Consider the following 22,026-nt stretch of genomic DNA (forward strand, 5'->3'; position numbering starts at 1 on the left):
ACTAAGATGTATTCAAAGGTCTATGTGTGCACACACATACACACATGTATGTATATAGTGCCTTATAAGTATATTCTTGTCAAGGCTGGTTGCATATCAGCACCACAAAGCGAAATGCAGGAATGAAAATAGAATTTGGGATTGGTACGTGTTTGCTAAAAGCACTGAATGAGGAGATGTTTCTAGCAATAAGCAAGAGAATAAAGAGGGTAGACCAAGACAAGATTTTTGTGCATGTCTTCCAAGCTATACTTATCTTTACAGTGATGCTATAAAGCTGTTCAAATGGAAATAATAAAAGGAATGACTGGCTTGATTGCCAATCACAGATTGGAGAAAAAAAAATAAAAGAAAAAGAAAAATCTGATGACTTGTACACTAAGGACTGAGAAGCTGGAGAGAAGGTTATGATTGGTTTGACCCTGGATACATTAGGAAATTGAGTTGAATGTAAGACCACTACAAAATCTGAGTGTATCCTGGTTGATCCTTGTAGATAAGAACCAACAGGTTGAAGCAGTGTTTGAAAGTAAGAACCAGTTGTTTGGTGCTTAATGAGGCAGAGCACACTGAAAATGTTAAAGAAACCAATTTAGTCCTAGTTTAGTTCTTATGCTTCTGCTGGCAGGAGACAAAATAAAAAAGTAAATAAACCAACAAAGCTATTTCTATTTTTGAGAAGTGCATGAAAASGGGTCTTAACATTTGCCCTTTCCCTCTTGAAATTTCCATCTTTTTTTTTTCCATAATCAGAGAAACAATTCCTGACAGAAGAGAATTTTTCCTGACCTCAGAAACAACATGTGAGGCATTGTTTATATGCTGTACATCAGTTGTCATAACTCTGAAGTTTTTGATAACTTGGAAACATAGGTTTTTGAATGCAAATGTTATCGCTATGCTGGCTGGTAAAGCTCAGGAGGGAGTACTGCTGGGACTATCACAACCTATTGAATCAAACTAGAGAACATGATGAATTACTCCTTAAGTAACTATAAGTAATATGAGGAAAGGGAAGTCTTGTTGAAAAGCCTCAATTTGCAACAGGCATGCTAGAAATTGCATGCAAACAACACTTTTTACAATCGATAGAAAAAATAACCTCTATAATTTTTAACCTGGTCAGGTTCTGTAAAATATATTTCATAAGTGGCATGGTGTTTTAGAAGGGAGGGAAAAATGTAAATAGAAAAAATGCAAGTAAAAATCTTGGACTTTCTGAAGAAGAGTTTTACTGACTAGTCATTCATTGTTCCTGTACTAAGGGGAAGAGCAACTTTAGTGCTGAACAAGGGTGTGTGATTAGTCCAAGTTGGGGGAGCAACTAGAAATAAAACTGCAAGATGAGATGGTATTGAGGGAGGAGAGAACAGTAAATAGCTAATAATAGAAGCTAAAACCTCTGAAGTGCAGATGCTGTGGGAAGAGAATGCCTTTTAGTGCTAATGGTAGTAAAAATCAGAAGTTAAAAGAAAAACTAAGAAGCAAAAGTTCTAGCAATGGCATAGACTCATTACTAGATGGAGATGGTAGMATGGTTAATATGATTTCAGAAATGGAAGATATTTTCAGTAAGAGTTTAGGAAACGCCAGGATGATGTAGCCTTGTCCTGTGAAGGTGGTAGTACTTTCCAGGCCATTAATAATCAAAGAAGGCCTTGAGTAACATGTACTTCAGGATAACATTTCAAAGTCAGTGAACTCAAACAGTATAAGCTCTAAATTAGAGCTTGTGAAAGAAGTCTAATTACAGAGGTCCTGAAGAGTGCCTTTCAGTGTACTCAAATGCCAAACTACAGATTTGGAAATGAGTATTCCTAAGCAGTATTGTTTTTAAACCTGGTAGAGGTGATGAGTGGCTCGCTTTTATTTCCCTCCTCCTCAGTATCTTTTTCAGGTAGGTTATTTTCATGATATTTTCGCTTTGTTCCCCCTCATGAAAGATCTGACATGAGATTTCTGATATGTCCCGATTCAGTTCCTATTAAATCAGTATCAAAACGCTGGCTGACTTCTGTATGCGTTACCTGCTTCCACTGAGAATCTCACCGTTAATAATGGTTAGGTGAGGGAGGACAGGGTGAAAGGTGTCTTTAAAAGTCTCCCTTCTTTTCAAATTTTTGTTACTTAGGCTCAAATCATTACAGGTATTTAGGGCTATCATTCCTGGTTAGGTGTATAGCATTTGTTGAAGTCAATAGGAGAACTGAAGAAMCAAAAAATCCAGTAAAAGAAGGTATAGCTACCTGCAGGAAACACAAAATCTTCCTTTCTTGGAAGAGCRTAAGAACTACCTGTGTAGTAGTATTAATGCTTGGCCAGCAGTTGTCTAAAATCAACTTCACAGAGGCATGACTGAAAAAATATAGCACATATATTTTGTATATTTTATATACATTGTAACTATATAAAATGAAATATTTGCACATGGGTTGTAAATTGGAAAGACTTTATCCAGTCTCCTTTCTCTGAGAGAATATGAAGGGCTACGGATTTGGCTCTACTTGGATCAAGCTAAGCTGTCAGAAAACTTGGTAAGACTCAATGAAGAGATGATGTCTTTGTCACCTTTGCTTATTTTCTGTCATCATATATTAATCCTACTAAGACAGGACTAGTCTCTCTRATGTTGGGAGCATCCTAAATAGGAAAGCAAGCAAATAATTATTTTATTGTCTAAATTTGAAACTCTCTCAACTTTGTTTGCTAATAGCAGCCAGACAGAGCAACTGCAGTTACTAAGTTACTGGAGAATTTAGGAATAGCTGAGGACTAGGATCTGCAAAGGAAAATGTGGAAACAAATGCAAGACTTATGAGTAAGAATTATGAGTGCTATTGACTGACAAATAGGCGTGAACTGGGTTGCCAGTGTTTAAAATGTCGGTGACCTCCTAATAAATTACTTCCATGCTTTCTTCATTATCATGGAAGAGTAATTACTTGTTACCGCTGCCCTCTGCTCCCAAGTGCTGTGTCATTCTAGAGCTTGCTGCTCTTCTCCAGCATCCCAAATGTTGTGTTTTAATTAGCAGATGCATCAGGTACGTAACAATGCTATTATTCTTTTCCTAGTAATCCTTGTGAATTAACATTTCTGAGGTGKTTTCTAAAAGATACATTTGAACAATCTGTTTTAATCAGCAAACCTGAGCCAGTAGGGCAAGACAGAACCTGGCAAAATTTAGATGGAARACATGATTCTGGCTTTGTGGTTGCTTTCTTTTGCCTTAGCAGCCAATACGCCCTTGACTAGATAGTGTCTGACTATCTAGTATGAATTCTTATAATTCCTGCTTCAGTGGGTTGTGTTGAAGATRCTGGCTTCTGGTATGCGTCAGCAGTGTTTATCAGTTCTAATATCATGCCTCAGGAATATTGCCACTTACACTTTAATATGACTTGGTTTGTCAATTCAGGTCTTGTTTTTCTGCAAGTTGGAACTCTCATAATGCTATAGTTTGTAGGGATCCACTGATAATTCATAAAAATGTGCCTGTTGGTTCCTAGATAAACAGCTTAGGAAGATGTGGGTTTTTTTGTTGTTCTTTCCATGAGCTGTTTTATTTGGCAGGTTTTATTTATTATTTTAAAAGGTGTAATGTTGAGAAAATTCTAAATGCAAGTCTAGAAGTTCTTACTTGAATCACAGTGGGCATCTCAGTTGGAATGCTCCTGTAGAGTCATTCTGTAAAGGTTTAATTCTCGTTGCTGTTATGCTCTGCAAAGTTCTTTGTATAATCATGGTTAAAAATCATGCCTTTGTAAGCCTATTCATGTGAAAAATAAACATGTTCTGATATAAATTGATACTGTAGTTCACTGTGCCAATATCTCCAGTATCCAACACAAGAGCTCTGAAAGGCCACCTGATGTGCACAGCCCCACAGTCATGACTCCTTAGTATAGGCTTAGATGTAAAATTTGCCAGGCAGATCACAATGAGAATTTGGGGGGATTTGTAGTGCTGTTCTCACTTCTGTCTATGTGACTTTTAGCAACTTGTCTCCACTTTGCTTTAAAGTTCCCTGTGTGAAGAAAATAGACCTTCTCCCTGCCTACCCCACTTCATGAAGATAGCTTAAACTAGCCATCAGGAGTATCTGCTATGTTAGAAACCTGAGTAGAGTTCCTGGAGTAAATTGCTTTGTAAGTAGCATGACGTTATGTCCTGACAAAATCTTCCTGTGCAGGAAAGAATGTGGTGTTTCTCTGCCTTGGCTTAGCAAAAATGCAAAGATAAGTTGCACTTTCTATTTTAAAGAGCATTTAGAACTGCACTGGCAAAGCAGCTTTTCATTATTTATATAAAAGGACAATATATTTGATTAAAATAAACAGTGCCTCTAACTTCTATATCATCCTTCATCCAAATGTTTTACAAACGTTAAAAAAAAAAAAACAATTTATGGCAGCTCTGTGAGGTATTGTTTGGGGAAAAAAAAGACATCAGATTTAGTAATAAAATGAAGTTGTTTTTTAAACATTATACTGTGGATTATGATAAAAAGCTAGGAATACTTTATCCACAGTAAATTGCAAGTGAATTCAGTTAGGCAGAATATAATTACTGTCATCTAATCACTAGGTTGAGATTTTCTTGGTCTTAGAGCTGTTTGCTGAACAGAAGCACTTTAGTGATCATTCATGGTTGAAATTTCCAGTTTTCCTCTGTGTATTATCTTCCAATTTTACCCTTATATTTTGTATCAGATATAACAATATGAAGCTCTTTAAGAGCAGAAAAAAAACCAAGTACCACCCCTGGAAGCTCATAAATATGCCCTAAGAGCAACAAATACTTCCAGACAGTATCTGTGGAAAAAGCATTCATGCATTTAACGTACCAGGTGTGCCTGCTCTGACAGAGTCCCTGCGTAGGGACATTTGAGCTCTTCACTCACRGCAACAAGGAGGAGCAGGAAAGAAGAAAGTTAAAATGAGAATGAGTAGTTTGGCTCTTTATACGCATTATCCTCATCAAATGGTTTTTAAAGATGATGAGCTGCACAGAGAATATAAAGTGTTGACCATGCATTGCTGGTACCTGAATACTATTTTTGAGTTGGCACTGAGACTTTTGCTCCAATTTCTGGAAGTTCTTCAATGTGAAGTGGTTGCAACACTGCACAGATCCTCTTGTATTTCCTTATTCAACACCCCCACCACCACCTTGTTTCCCTATTTTCTGGTCTGTAGCCCTCGCTATTTCTACATCTGCAAGTTACTCAACATATTTTCTTCTACTCCTTCCGGCAAGGTACTTGCACCCTTTCCAGAGTGATATTTCAGGCCTATAGAGGGTAATGGGTGGGTTAAAAAGAACAGTTTAGGGAAGCTCTTTGTTTGCAAGTTTTAGCCAACAAAGGTTAGCTCAAAACATCTGTTTTTGGAAAATAACATTTCCAAAACGTTGCTACTGTACTGACAGATAAAGAATTCATAGACCTCAATTGTTAGGTATTACACTGGATATGTATATGCTGGAATAATAAGGGAAACAGAAATAGCTCCAAGGATTTAATTTATAGTATTTACTACAATTGTAAAACTATGTTYTTATTTTATGTGTTTAGTTTTCTCTAAACTGAAGTTTATGGAAAAAATGTAATGAATACATCACTTTCCTTTACTCCACGTTTATGGTTTTACTGCTCAACAGTGATTAACTTTCTCAGTTGTCTGCATTTTGACATGCAGGGCTCATGTGACTTCATTTATTTAATCTAGAAAGCTCCTGAAAGAAATACCAATTGCAACTGTGTGAATATTCAGAAATACAGTGTGATTCTCTGAAAGCAGGATATTTTTGYTTAATATATATTCTCTTAGTCTTTCAGTGTGTTGTACTCTTTCATGAGTAAAGCAAACATGTTTCCTTGAACTGAATATATCTTAAAGCTTTACAGATTTAATGTAACTTGAGTATAATTAGTAGAGATTTAATGTAATTTTTTAAGAAAATCAAAGTGTGGAAATGAAACAATGAATTGTGTTTTTATGTGTGTGTACACACATGTATGCACACAGAAGATTATTAAATACTGAGTTTAAATATATTACCTGTAATACTCTTACATTTATGAAGGATGACAGTGATGAAGGTTCCTAACAGTAAAACCTATATAGTTGCGCAGATTTTGTGTCTGTAGGCAGCTGCCCTTTGCCGTTCTACAAGCAGCATTTTGGGTTCAACTGTGCAAACAGTGTTTGGAGTATATTAATATTACACAGGATTAATACAGAAGAAGACTGAAGTATCTTTACAGATTTTTAGTATTTTTGTAATTTCTTATTGTTGCTTTCCATTGGTATATGGATTAATTGCTCAGAGGAGAACCGAGGTGACTAATGAGCTGGTGCTGCCTGGGCAGGCCGCAGGCCAGAGCAGGGGAAAAGTGAAACTTGTGGTAATTTCTTAGAGGGCGGGGGTTTTTTTTGGTTTTTGGCTTTTTTTTTTCCCCTCTCTCTTTTCTTCCTCATCCTCYTTTCTGGATGCTCAGCAACTTGATGACCTTAAGTTTTCTTGTTATCAGAGTCAGCTCTTCCTCCTTTTGTGCAAACAATCTTCATGCTAGTCGCATTGCAAGGAACAGATTGAAAGATCTTTTCAATATTTACAGTGAAGCTCAATATTGCTCTGAAAGCCCCAAGGAACTCCTACCAGTCTTTAGGTACACATTAAGCATTAGTTCCATAAATTGGTTTATTCCCTCTGGACAAAGTGGTTATATCTGGGCCCACATGGAGCTGAACAGGCATTTGTATTAATGGAGCACTGTGTGGTCACTTCTAGCATGGCAAGCTGCCATTTCAAAGATAACATCATAGTTTGATGCAATTCTTGTAAATAGCTCACTGCACTGGAAACAACATGCTACCGAGCCAGCTTTCCAGCTTATTCCTGATCCCAACTATTGTACTGTGTTTTTTGTTTTTTGAGGGGTGTTTTTTTTCCTTCTCCTGTAGTTTGGGCTTTCTTCACAATGTAATTGCTTATATTCTTGCATTTTCTGTCCTTATCTGCTTTCTACCCTCCCAACACATTTAAGCCTCAGAGTTTACCTGCTATTGTAATACTTGCATTCCTTCCTTTCCAAAGCTCTGTGTTTTGTTCCTCCCTCCAAAACCACTGTATTTGGTAAATGCATCACATTTCTGTTAGATTCAAACRTCTCATCTACCTCCTTGTCCGTTCATGCAACGCTTTGCATCACTTCAAAACACCTTTCTGATCTCAGGGCAGCTCTGGCTTCCCGTATAAGACCCCCATGACTGAGGCCTGAATTAGGATGGTTACATAAACTCTGACCTGTATCACAAGAGTGGCAGGGGGACTTGTCCCTGTAATAGTGATGGATGAAATTATTTAGGATGGAGTTTGGCCAACATTTTAAGTAGCTCCCAGTAGAGCAGTTGGAAGGAGACGGTAGAAGGCATCTCTGAGCTCCCCAGCCAAACTGTGCATCTCCTGCCTCTGCTCTGGTGGAGGTGACTGGTCCCTTCTCACTTCCCTCTCCAGCCCAGACCCCCTGGCTATGTGCTTGCCTGCATCAGTCCCAATACAGTGAGTCTTTAGGAGACCGTAAGTGTGATGGCTTTGATGTATGATAATGTTTTACCACATGCTAAACCCAGCATTTTGTGATATTTCTTGTTCACTGTGTAGCTGTGTGATTTACCCATAGAGGTTGACATGTCTGTTTTAATGATCTAAGTATGTATAAATGGCTCCCRACCTTCTCTTTATGACTGTCTGTGTATCTATCACAGTGAGACATAAATGAACTGTGACTTTCAGTAGCAACATGAAATTTCTTAGTAGTGATGTATAGTGCAGTTGATTACTGATCAAACCCACAGCCTGTTTTACTCCTATAGATGATTGCAGAACTGGAGCAGTTAGCTGTAGCTATGAATTTTGATCAGAGTAAACACTGAGGGCTCATTTGTTATTGATTGGTGTGAGTATGGCAACAGGCGATGACGGAGGAAAGCAGGGCTGCGTGCTGCTAAGAAATGAGATGGTCAAATGATGTTACACTTACAAATTTTCAGACATGAAATATAGTAGGGTTTTACAAGGCTTGTATATAGCAAGTACCTGGAGTTATCAAATGGTGGTTAGAATGAAGACTGGTGAAGTACTAGATAACTGGGTGTCTGTGCATACACTATTCAAATAAATCTTTCAGGAAATTCCTCTAATAAAAAAAGCTGCTTTCATTAAAAGGTATTTACAAACTGTCTATAGATATGCTCAGTCTACATTTTTTAGTGTAGTGGCAAAACTATCTAGGTTATAATTGGCTGCTTCATCAAATAGCAATAGTGTCTGATGCCTGGTTAAGCATGTTGCTAATTTTGCTTGTCTGTAACTCTTCCTTTGTCTCCCATAATTCTTGGTGAGATCTTCTTGGGGTTGTATAGATTTCCATGTTCTATCTAGCATGCCAATGTGATCTATCAATAGCTGGGTGATCTCTTTCCATCCTTACCATCATATTTATTTCATTAGTTTGCACACTATCTTGTCCTTAGTAAGGATGCACTGAACGAAGGTCATGGGGACAGGTGGAGGTGGATATGAAACGTGAGAGGCAATTAAGACCTGGGTTACATTGCTAAAGGATAAGCCCCTAAATATTGCAGAAAAAGTTATTTCAAAACTCTAGGACCTTCATTTTCTCATCTTTAGGCAGCTCTCAGTTTTACCAGAAGGGCTTCTTGTCATACTTAACTTTCAGACATACTAAAATTGTTGGAAAATGTACCGTTTTGTTCATTATTTGCACTGCAGTAGTACTAAGGCCCCATTGAGCTAAATAATATGTTATTACAGTTTACCAGAAAGTAGGTCCTTGCCTTTAAAGCTGTATAAAGTACAGCTGAAAAAATGTGAGTTGCAAAGTCAGGTTTCAGATGTTAGAGTGCAGATGCTGAGGTTGTCCATGCAGCTTGCAGCCAATTCCTGTGTCCATAAGAATTACGATATGGTCTGACATGTCATATCCTGTTTCCTCCACTCCCCTAAGCCCCTGCCTCATCTAGTGCCCACGATCTTGATCAGGGCTATATGGACAATTACGCAGTTGGCTGTAATCATCTGCCTTGTTTGTTCTGGTAGTGGGCAGTTTGACACCCCGTGTGCATGATCTTGGTGACTGCAGTTGGACAGCTACATTGGATACAAAAATATTTTCTTAACTCAGAAGTGTTGAAAGATAAATTAATCAAAGCTTGTACACCACCACTAAAAGATTCTGCAGTGATTGAGCACTATATAAAGAACCATGAGCAATTTAACGATTCTATCATGCAGGATTTTGGTGGGGCACAGTAAATGCAACTTCAGCTAAGATATAGTTTCATGAAGATAAATTCTGACTGTCTGCTGAGCAGGTGCTGCACAGAGATAAGTTTCTGCAGAAACACTGCACAACAGAGACTTTTGCAGTTGAATATATAAGAATACATTTTACAAGTTTTTCTCCTTCGTATTTATTTTTGTGTGTATAGTTATATGCATTATAGAATAAAAGACCATTCAGGTGCTAAGACACCAGATGCCTAGAGTTTACAAAGGAATGTTCAGTAACTTACTGAATGCTTCTCAGTGAAAAGGAGAATTTTTATGTTAAAGACGATACCAGAGACTTACCAGAACCAAAAGATTTCTCAAGGTTTGGCCATGTTTGGCAGAGATTCTGTGATTGGCACTGATATGGTATTTCTCAAACATGGTTTAATGAATCGGACATTCTTTTAGGCATCTCATGTGATGACCAGCTTTATATTTAAAGGGCCCARTGTTGAACTGAATTGTGCTCAGACTGTAACTGAGTGAAGTACTGAGCAAAGCAGAACAATAAGATACTTGACTTTTATTGGAAGTAGTTAGTCATATTTGCTTGGAGGAGATATAAAAATATGCCAGAACTAACAGTCATAAGCCTCTTTTATATAAATGGCTTATTTTATTAAAATAATACAGCAAAATAATAAAAATAACTTTACAAAATAATTTATAAAATAATAAGCAACAGACATTGTCCTGGGAGACACAGTCTCATGTTTTATATATTTCCTAGAAGTAGCTCTTTCTTGATTGCCTGGCCTCTGTCAATTCCTTCACTGCCACCACTAGATATAGCTCTCAAAATAACAATAAAATCCTGTATTGCTTTCCGAATAATTTTTTTTTCCCCCTCCTGGAGAGCACAGTGTAGTTGCCTATGAGATGGCATGCACAATAACTATGTTATTTTAAATCTCCTAATTTAATGAGACATGAGAGGCTGAACTGATGTTATCTCCAGTGGCTGATTACATTTCCTGCTGGTGGATTGCTGTCAGGAGTAAGGGGAGAAACTCTTGGTGGGGCAGATAGAATCTACTGATCGGTTCTGCTGTAATTAATGTGGAATTTGAAGCAGAAAATCCAGACTGTCAGTGATGTGTTCAGTAACTCGTGCCAAGATCTGTTTCTCAATAATGCTTATCTTTGGAAGGGGCATAGTTAATTCCTTCAGTAGTCTGTAAATTATTACAGAAATTACAAATCTGCTATAAAATCAATACAACTAATTGTAAATTAATAGATTTCTAAGTGTGAAGGAGAGTGTAATAACGTAGATGAGTCCTTGAATGAGCATGCCAGTTTGGGTGTTAGGGGTGGGAGCTTCCCACTGTTTTATGTGACATCTTCAAGTGTAAACACATTTCCCTTCCTTTCCCCAACTGATTTAGTCTGCTACTGTAGCAAGTAACATTTCCATTAGCCTCCTACCGTTAAATYGTGGAGTAACTATAATCACAAAAACATCCAACATGCAAGGAAACTAATAAAGCGGCAACTGCGGTCATAGCTTATCTCCATCTTACAGACATTTTTTTGTGAGTTCACCACAGTTGGTGCAGAAACAAATGCCTTTATTCTTCTTCATTAGATTCAGTTTAAAAATGGATGATAACCTCTAAAACCAGTCTGTATTGTAATGAGTACGCTTGCTAGAAAGAAAAACTTTTTACTTTGGTGTGGTGTTTCCCTTATGTGCAGTGTTTAGCAGCAAGGCAGCAGCCTGTGTTTTGATGCTAGACTGTTGAAGTGCTGGAAGAGGAATAATCTGACATCAGGATGCTTCAGATTTTATTTAAAATGAAACATAGCTAAGGCTATCAGCATTTACATATGTTACAAGCAGTAAAACAGAAACAATGTTAAGGCAGGAAAAGTTTTCCTGTTTATGGTTTGCACTATTTTGATTCTGTTAACGTGTATGGACTAAAACCATCTGTTTGCATAGGTGCAGTAGTCATAGCTTTTGCTGATTTTGCTTTAATTTAAGGTAGAATTGAACAAAAGATAGCTTTCATTGCATAACTTACAAAGCTTCTCTTTTTATAAAAATCTCAGTTTAGCAAAAGGTTTAAACTTGAAGCTGAATGGACCCTAAAGCGAGGTTAACTTTGGCAAATGAGATTTTCTGAAGGGGGATTTCAGGTGTCCCTATCTTCCTCTGAGACTGAAGTCTAGGAAGTCGGCGTGAAGGCCTTCATGCCAAAGGCTTACCTTACAGCATTGTGCGTCTCTTTTGGATAAGGATATGCCTGTTAGTATTAATGGACCTGATGGTGACTCCTTCAGTATCTATGCCATGTGGTTTTCATTTGATTGATTGATTTTAAGTGATCATGAATGCAGTGATGATATAAGATCTCATAAAGCATGGTCTACATGTTAAATATATCCAGTAATATACCTAGAGGTTGATGATGCCTTTGTTATAATATCTGGTTGGAACCTTCTTCATGTAAAATATCTTTGAAGTTTGAAGCACTCTTTCACTCAGTATCGTGAGTGCACGGAAATGTGCTCTTATGGGAATAAAAGGACACCAAATTGTATAAGAATAGTGAAGTTCAAAGTTGACAAACTCAGCATCACTTATGTTGTTGCTTTTGGACACATCTGATCATGATAGGAATTATAGTAGGATGTGTGATCTCCATATGTTAAAACTGACAGCAGTCAAAAGAAAGGGTGAATCTGATCAAAGAGACAATAGGATCATTCTGATATTCCAGGGAAGGAGTAGGCATTGGATTCACTGGGCACTGATTTTCCTCCACATTGTGCTAACATGACTTGTACTTTAAAATGTATCATGTCTTTGGCACAGTACAAGTGTATGGGGTAATTGTGGGCTTTTTTTGCGGGGGGAGGTTCTTTGCATAGCAAGATGATTCGTAAACATGGTTAGAAAGATTCTTTGTCCTGTAAGCACATATTATTTGTGTGGAGTGTTACTAAACTGTACACCTTGAAAAAACTCCAAAATTTTGGAAAGACCAGAAAAGGACTATCATGACCACCTAATCTGACCACCTAATCTAACCACCCATGTAGCATGTATATAGGACTTAAAAATGCATGCTAGCTTTATTTTCATTGCATCCTTGGATGCTTGCAATACCTGCATCATAGGGAAGAAGAGAATACCTCCCTTACAGAGTTTATGATCTAAACGTATGTCTTTATCTATTTTTAAACATGAGAAAGGAAGAACAGAGAGCAAATGTAAATAGTAATCTTTATTGATCTTAGCCTATTACTGAATGCAGGTTACCTRATGAGTAGAGAAACTTCATACTTTATGAACTGTAACATAGGTCTGAAATAATGAGTTTAAGCTCAGGAGAGGGGAAATGTTGAAACTTGATTATAGTCTTATGAATAATGACTGATCTTACTCTGTCTAAACTTTAAAGTCATAACTTTGAGAGGTCATCTGTCTTCCCCTCRGCCTAAGTAGCAGAAGCTTGCTAAGTAAACTTGGGGCATGCACTCTTCATTACTTGGACTGGGACTTTTAACTCGGATATTACAACATTGCTGAATGGCCTTAGTTTCTTTGCAGCTGTTGCAGAATACACCCATGCTTCCTTCCACCACCACCATGAAGGCCGTCATATATTCTGTCCCGGCTTTTCAGCCACCTGGGAAGGGAGAGCCCAGCGACAGGCTGGATATAGCGAGCCATGCTCCCTCTGGGTGCAGGTGCTCTCTGCAAAGTCTCAGGAATTTGGATCAGAGAGGCACAGAGGTGTGACTTGCCATCTTCTGCCTGTGCTCAGTATGCAAAGTTAAATTTTGGTTGTTTTCCTCTGAGTTTTGAGTAGTGTTGTGTTCTCACAATAGTCCAAATGCAAAAATGAACAAAAAACTTGTGATGTATTAATTAGGCTGCCAAGTCTAGGTCGATATATGTCAGGCTGAATGAGACCTTTACAAGCCTAGAATCAAAGTTTTGTTTTTGGGAATGCATATGAAAGCCTTGAATTATCTGAGTATGAAAAAGGGGTTACTGTTAGAGATTCAACTGGTTCTACTGCTTATTTTGCCTAAGAGATTACAAGTAGAGCTAAAWTCTAAAATGTTCTTCGGAAGTCTCAAACAGAACCAATATAAAGACATAGAATTAGACTTTACTATRGTTGAAACCATAATCAAGGAATGATTGCACATTATAAGCATAGTCCCCAAGGCACTGTGCATAAGATAATCATCTTAAAGGTGCTTCAGTCATAACGTTAAATTCTAGCATTACAGTTTTACACAAGAAAACATTTCCTTTATGTCTTTCTCTGGCCTGTTTTCTTAGCCAATTTCACTATTCCTTTGAGCTAGCAGCTTCCAGGTGATGTCTTGCTACATATGTTAACAACAAGTTATTAAAGATGTATTGAAGAAGTGACCCCAAATTCTTGTTCTTACTAGAGGAAAGAATTGTCTGGATAGCTTTACCACAGCTAAAATATATTGCAGGTATCCAAGGCTCAGTGCTGTTGTATCATAGTTTGGAGAGATGAAAGCAACTTTATGAAATACTAGAACTAATACATGTAGCAAGTAGATGCTTTTGCTTCTTTGCTTTTGTTAATTCTCTTATTGTAATTAAAAGTGAAATATCAGATTTTTCTGGAAGATTGCACATTAGGTGACCTGACAATGTCATAGCTGGGATGATCTGAAGGGGGAATGCACAGCTATCTGTGTGGCATTATCCAGGAATAATAGCAGAATTGCAAGATAATTCCTAATTATAATGATTAAGCTATGTGTCATATGACAGCTACCCAAGTTAAACATTTTGGTAATTCTTTTCAGGACTGATACTTATGKTTTTTTAACTCTTAATGCTTTTATACATGCTTATTTAAAATAAACTGCCTGTTCTCCATTTCTAACTAGCCAGGATAGCTAAGGTAATGATAGAAATAAGAGGTACCCTAAAAACAGTGTCTGACCCATGCTCCAATCTGTTTGTGTCAAGTGTATTATGAAAACGAATTTTCTTGTCCATCTGTTAGCATTTGTATCGGGCCCATTTTGTATCCTCATGTGCGGAGTAGCTGTTTAGCAGAAAGCATGCAGAAAAGCAACATCTGAGTAGCGTGCAAGTCTTCAGTGAAAGGCTGAAGGGCAGATACATTCCTCAAAAGATCTGAGTTTAGTTGGAGATGGTATGAGTTTTTTAGAAAAAAATGAATGCTAATGAAAAGTTTTATATAGCTTGTCTTTTTTCTTTTTTTTTCTTCACCCTTTTTCTTCCTCTGTTTTCCCCTCCCTCCCCTCTTGGGATAAAAAGGATGGAGGGGAACAGGCAGAATCTGCTGGGTGTGAGTCCAAAACATCCCAGCTTGATCTGTACCTCATGCCTGGGAGCTCCCAGGGGAGGAGGCTGAGGTGCAGGTGCCGAGCTAGTAACCGTGGTCAGCTCCAGTGCCACTGGAGCACAAAGGAATCGGATGATTTACAGTGAAAGGGGCCCTGGTATTATGGCATGAGATGCAGCCTTGTGCTGTCTAACTATATGGCTTTTCTGCCTCAAAAATAATAGGAAGATATTTGCTATTTAAACAAAAGATTGAATGCTCTTAAAATACATGTTGGAAGGGCACAACTGCATGCAAGCTATTTAAAATCTTCTGGGAGTTGGACATTTATTATATAGTCAACTATAAATACTCTGTAGGAAATCCTTTGTTTCTCTTCAATGGGCTTTCAAAATTTCTTATTTAAATGCATAGCTATTTTTTTAAATGATTCAAATGTTTCCCATGATGGCAAAGTTGGAAACAGGAGCTGTGCAGTTCAAAGATGATATCAATTGTAAATGAGGGGCTTTGGTCTTTTTTTCTTCTCCTAACCTCSCTCTTAAGTATCCTTACACATTATTTATTTCCTGTGGTTGAACAGTGGCATATTCTCAAACTACCCCATTCTTTGATAACACATGCTAACAACCAAAAAAGGATTTAAATGGCTGTGCACCCATTTACAGTGGAGATGGTTTGCTCTCTTTTTTTTTTTTTAAATCCCAGGTTGCAGAAACTTTCAGAAACTACCACATTTCAGATTTCAATGAGTTTATATTTATTATTACATGATTGTTGCCTACAAAGCTAATGCATAATGGAGGACTTCAATCTTCTGATCTGCTAACAGCACTAAATTTATTAAACTACTTCATGCCTACTGGATTAAATACTACAACAAGTGTACAACTATTTGTTTTATAGCAATGTATACATTTACTTTTCACTGAAATCAAGCAAACATTTCAAAATTAGTGATGCTGACTTGACTGAATGCGTCTTTGGCTGTTTCTCCACACGAGTATTAGTCTTGGTCAAACTCTAGGAGGAAGCAGGAAAGCGTGCTCAAAGGGCTTGCTCACTTTTCCAGGGAATTGCACRTAACAGCCATTCCGTGCGTGCCTGGGAGACGGATTTTTGTCTCCCCACCTCAACTCTCCACTTTCTTATAAATTTTTTATATCCCTTTCCCAATATTCTGAGTTTCTATCCCATTTTAGAAACTAAGACCTTCTGATGGTGTGTGTAGGTTAACTGCATAAGCTGGCAGTACTACACATGCAGACTGTAGTGTCTTATCCCCTGCAAAACATCTCTTTTGAGGGGAGGGGAAGAGTCAAAACTGAATGAAGTTAAACTTCTTCCCCCCACCCCCACCTAGCCCCCCCCCCCAAATTTCAGATCTGTAACATAGATCTCATTTTCTGTTTTCTTTTTCTTTTTTTCTTTTTTAGGTAAGTGGAAGCTTTCTCTTCATGGCTTGGGGAAGCATTTAATTGCTGTGGTAAGTGTTCTTCATCACATGAATATACAGATCAGCTATGTATAAATTAACACATAAGTAACAAGCATATCTCTGTTCAAATTTAAAACGTCGCTATGGGTTTTGGGGGGTTTTTTTGTTTTTTTTTTGTTATATTATTATTCCCATAATTGGTTTTAATGTTGACTGGCTATGTTGTGTTTGGTCTTCAAAAATATAGATGTTTGATGAACAAGGGAGTGGACTGCAGAAGAGAAAACRCTTCTTTTGTGTTTCTGTCATTGACCTAGGAATTGCCACATATGTATAGTCCTTCTATTGAAAATGCTATGATACCACATCCTATCACTATATATTCAGTTATATCTTTGAAATGAAATACAGCTTTGCTTGATTTTTGAGTTTTTTTTTCCTGCAACCTTGAGTCTTTATCCTATGTGATTTTGTTTATATATTGGATTAAAGCAAACATTGCTTACGGCCAGTGTTTGAAGTGTATGCAGCTCACTTAGACATTGTCAACAGCATTATTTGTATTGATGGTATTTTTGGATGGAGGTGAAGAAGGTTTTACTAGTGTAAAACAGCTATCACTAGAATTTTTTTCTTTTTTAAAGGAAATATACATAGCTTGTACGCTATAACAGAAAAGTGCCGCTCAACTTTTTAATCAGATGAGGTTGATTTATGTGTATTTTGGTTATCTTTTGTTGCTTTAGCCAAAACTATGATCAAAAATGGTGATACTTACCTAAATTTTTAAATAAGCAGTAATTAAATCCAAAAGTGAAGAGCTTTGCATAGTTTATTCTATTTTCTATGGAAAGATCATTCTATAGTTAAGCTTGTACTTGTAAAATCCAAATGTTACTCAAGACGTGTCATTTAGCTGGAGGATGCCCAAAACGTACTGACACAGTACTATAATTAGGTCAAAGTCTAATATATAATTTTTTCACTAATATATAATTTTTCCAGGCTATAGATTATTGGAGCTCCAGAACTAATACTAGAGTGAAGGAGAAAGTACAGTAGACAAAAGCAGAATGTGCGTGTGTATATATGTACACACACATATATGCATATATTTTTWTATATATATATATATACACACTTTTCATTTAAATTTGTAGTCCTGAACAAAGTTTTTATTCAAGACTTTCAGTGGTTCAAATGGGAAAAAAAACCTCTTACAATGATACATTATATAAAAGTCTTAAGTAGTTTGTTTTAAAATATTGTTTGATTAGGGTTCATTTAGCTGATAAAGAAACCATAAGATATAGATGGGGTATGAAATATGTTTATTTTTTGTTTCAAAAGTGTTGAATTTAGAATGGGAAGATACTTACTTACTTCAAATTTCTCTTCCCCTCATCTATTTTTTCATAGAATGCTTACTGAAACATTCAATTTTTTTAAAGTCTTACAAAAAAGATTAAATTTGATGTCCAAAGAAACGGCTTGAAATTTCATTGGTTATTTTGAATTTTTATATCACCTCTTACCCAAAACAAGTAAGACTTTATTGCCTGCTGATGAAGAGTACAAAACTGACAGCTCTAAGAGGCGGAAGATGTCCCAGTGGAAGAACATTTCGTGCTGAAGTTGAATAAATGAACTCCTGGAAATTGTCACTACTGCTGCTTTAGTTGAGTGTTGACTGTGTGGTTGGAAAGAGCAGTAACTATCCTGTTGGTGATATCAGTCGTAATGGGGGAAGAAAATTCAGTGTACGTATATAGCATTATGTATAAACTCTCCACTGATGAGTTGTCATTGATCTATGCCTGAAGAAAACTGCGTACTTGAGAATGTAATTATATTGGTGTCAAGCCTAGTTACATATTACTATTTTCAGCTTTTAAATTTTGTCTGCCTGCTAGGTAGGAACACTTAAAAAAAGAAAAAAATTATTTGTTCTCCAGGATTTTTTTTTATCCTGAAATGTACTGAAGACAGCAGATTTTACTTTAGATGCTACACCGCAGTTCATGTCCCATGCTGTTTTCAATGCTGTTATAGTTTCCTTTTCTGTTAAAAGTGCAGGACTAGAAAGATCGGAAAATAGGAAAACGGAAAGGTGAAAAAGGTTAGCTTTTGTGCTTGCGCAGGCTTTTTTATACTTTGTGCTTTGAACTCTTTAAGAATGACAGAGGCATGCGAATCCACATGTCATTTGAAGAGCTCCCTCAAAGGAGGCTGGTCTGAGAAAAGCCTGCCAGYGGCAGGGCAGACCCATGCTGGGGCTTTTCGTGACCACGTGCAGCCTAACAGCTGAATGCCTGCACCCTGTTTCTAGTGTTCCTGTTACGCCTTCCTTTCCTTTTGCATTTGATTTAAGGGGGGGGACGGTGAGGAGACGAAGAAATAACCTAAACTCAGAGTCATCTCTCCTGCTTAAAGAGTTAAAATTTAGCTTTTGGTTACTGGCTGTGGTTTAAGAGTATTCTTTAAAAACTTTTTAATAATACTTTTTTTTTCACTTCTGGGGATCTCTAGGGTTCTCAAATGTGTAAAATTTCTGATAACTTAAAGAAGAGATCCTGAGTTTGATCTGGAGTCTTGGTTCTTGAAACCTGAAGTTGTTCATTGCAAAAGCTGCAGGTAACAGTTTGTCATAGTAGTTGAAAACAAAATAGAAAACTGACCACCACCRATGCTCATGTGCGCTCAGCATCCTTATGCAGTGAACCTTTCTGTTCCTGTAGTTGGAGAATTTCTCTCAGTAGAGTGTTAATTCTGTTATGCTCAATAATTTCAATAAAAAGTGGTGTGTGGGGTGTGTGTGTGTGTTTTTGGGGGTTTTATTTTGGTTTGGTGAGAGGGCGTGTGTGAGAGTGAGCATGCACACAAGAGATGCTGGATATTCTGTTTGCATTCAGTAATCTTCAAAATGTTAGGATTTCGTAACCTGGGATTAACGCATATATGAAAACTTGCACTTCTGTTTGCAACTTGGGTTGCTTTCAAATTTCCATAGTGAACCCTTAATAAAACAAAACAAACTGGGAAAAGTGAGTCCAAATCCCTGGCGTACAGCAAACGCTTTGATTTGTCTGGCTTTGCAGGCTTTCTTGATCATCATTGTTTTAGGCTGTAACTATTTCCACTGTCACTTTTCTGTATTCAGTTACTGCTTAACTTTTTCATCAAATTCAGCTTTATTTTCAGAAATCAAATGATTTTTTTAAAACCTCTAACTTTTATTACTGTATTGCTTTTTTGTTRCATTGATAGCTAAGCCAAAGTATAATACAAATAGTAAAACATCAAAAGAAACAGCTGCTTCTTCTGCTGCTGCTGAAAGCTGATCTCAAATGTAAAATTTCCCTAACAAATACTTGTAAACACTAAAAATCTTATGTTTCAAAATAACTGTTCAAAATAACAGTTCAAGCAGTACATGGTGAATCTGGTATTCATAATAGTTGCTATTAGACTTGTGAAGTTTGTTACATATGTATGAAATGGGAAGCTGTTTCCTAGCAGCTCTGCAAGTTACTGAAGCCGAATACAAGCTTGAGGTACAGCTGGAGCACGTGCGTTCCTAGGGCGACAAAGGCTATCATAAGGTTTTTTTGTCTGGCTAATAGAAAAACGTTTCTTTTAGAAATAAAAGGTTATCAATCCAAGATTATTTACCCTCCCCCTCCCGTTACATTTCTCAAATTATTTTTAAAAACACTTTTTGCTTCCTTGTTCACATATTTATGAACAGTATCTAATGTGAAAAATATGTAATTGCAAAAGTTACCTTTTAAATTTTTATCTTAAATGATAAATGAGTGCATTTCAAGATGTTTCATGAACAAGAATGAAGAAAGTGAGGTATTGGTCTCTTGATAGGACATGGTGCAAAAAGCTGAAACTGCACTTGTCTTTAAAATAGATGTGAAATTTGCAATGGCAGATTGCTTTACTTTAGCTGCATTAATCTGATAAGCAACATCTAACTTCATATTTTTCACCATTACAATATTGAGGTTTTCCTAAGTAGCATCATTTTTAGAAAAGGCTAGTAAAGGCTATTATTCAAAGAAGCACAAAAATAATCCACCATTTGTGAAAAGTTTAAAAACTGTGTATGTGTGAATATATGTATGCATGTACATCTGGACAAACATACATATGTAACAACCAATTTATGCTACTAACCTGGGCATATTGCACTTACAATTTTGTTGTTTTAATGGTCAGAATTATGTTACTTTTCTGATTTAGCACTCAAACATTTTGTACTGCGTTATGTTGTTGCTTGTCTGTGACCTTGCCTTTACATTATTGCATTTTTTGGTGGGATTAATCTGAATTGCATTCCATAAAACAAAAAACACATTAGCTGCATTAATTTATGAAGTCAGATCCAGAGAGATTGAGGTCAGAAGCTTATCACTGTACTCTTTAGTCCTTTATTTTAATTTAAAAGGTTTATAATGAGCTTGTAGCTGCAGTCTTTTTCTCTCTCTGGTTTCTTAATTTTGAAAGTGAGGGATGAATTTGTATGGAAGTATTCAGTCTGGTCCCAGAACAAATGCACAGTACTCAAAAGCAGAATTTGTGACTTTATGCTAGAGTGAGTAGTACCTATATGGACAGCAATAATGCTGAGCTATTGTGTGATACGGTTTCATATAGCCTTGTTTTATTTAGCTTGCTCCATGTCCCTTGTATAAAATCAGTGTGCAATAGGTTACATATGACACATTTTCTTGTTAAACGGTAGCTTTTAGATTTGATCGAGATCCTGTTAAGAGCACTTAGCTCAGCATTTACCTGCACTCATTTATGCCAACCAAAGCAGTAAATTGAAACTAAGCATTTACAAGTTTACATTTGATTGGGACACTTGGCTAGCCTTAAACATTTTATTAAGCTTTGAAAATATCTTGATACTTTTTGTGCTTTTTTCCATCAGCTGGTATGGACAAAAGTGAAAATCAAATTATCTGGTGTTGAGTATTTAAAATTAGGTATTAGAAAAAGCGTAATACTCTCTTGATGGAGCAGAATGACTCCAGACTTTTTTAATTGCTGTGAGGTACATGGAAATATTTAAAAATTAACAGTCATTTCATGGACTGCAACATAGGTATTCAGCTATGCATTTTACTGCCATAAAATAAATTTTTTGAAACAAAGTTGAACTCTCAAACAGAAAGTGAAATCCATATTTTTTTTGGAAAATGATTTATGAAATAAGATTTGAGTGAAACATGCTTTATTTTACACTTATTATTTGAATGGATGCTTTCCTAATTATGTGAAAAAATTGTTTTCCTCCTTGTTTGCTTGACAGGAAATAGTAAAATGCTATTTTATAGCTCATTAGTAACATCTTTTATATTTTACCAGCTCTGAGGATTTCTCTTCCTTGTATATTCAGAACTTAATTATTCTTTTTCAGAAAAGAAATGGGAAGAGAAACATGTAAACATATAATGACACTAGAATGGACTGATAACTGAGGAGTAACCAACAAATTGTTTTAACCTTTATTTACAAATGTAATTAAGAACTGAAAGACAACCCTAAAATAAAATCATAGTATATAATCTTAAACATGATAAAATCTGTTCTTTCATTACTGTACACTTCTAGCGCTCATTTGCATTGTTATTTCCCAAAGTCCCTGCAACTGTTAAAATATGCAGATCAAGTTACCATAATATTCAGTAACAATATTCAGTGCCAAAATATTTTATTTAAGAGTAGTCATTAATTTATTTCTCTAATCAAATCCACTAGGAAATCATTTAAAATGTATCATTTTGTTTTAAATAGGTCCCAGTTCAGCATAGCTAAAACCTGTTGGGCTTTACAGTCATGTCTTTTTTTTCCAACATGTACATGACTTCAGCAATGATGCCCGCCCCCCCTCTC

The sequence above is a fragment of the Apteryx rowi genome, unplaced genomic scaffold (assembly GCF_003343035.1).
Source record: "Apteryx rowi isolate R43461 unplaced genomic scaffold, aptRow1 scaffold_118, whole genome shotgun sequence".
NCBI lineage: Eukaryota > Metazoa > Chordata > Aves > Apterygiformes > Apterygidae > Apteryx > Apteryx rowi.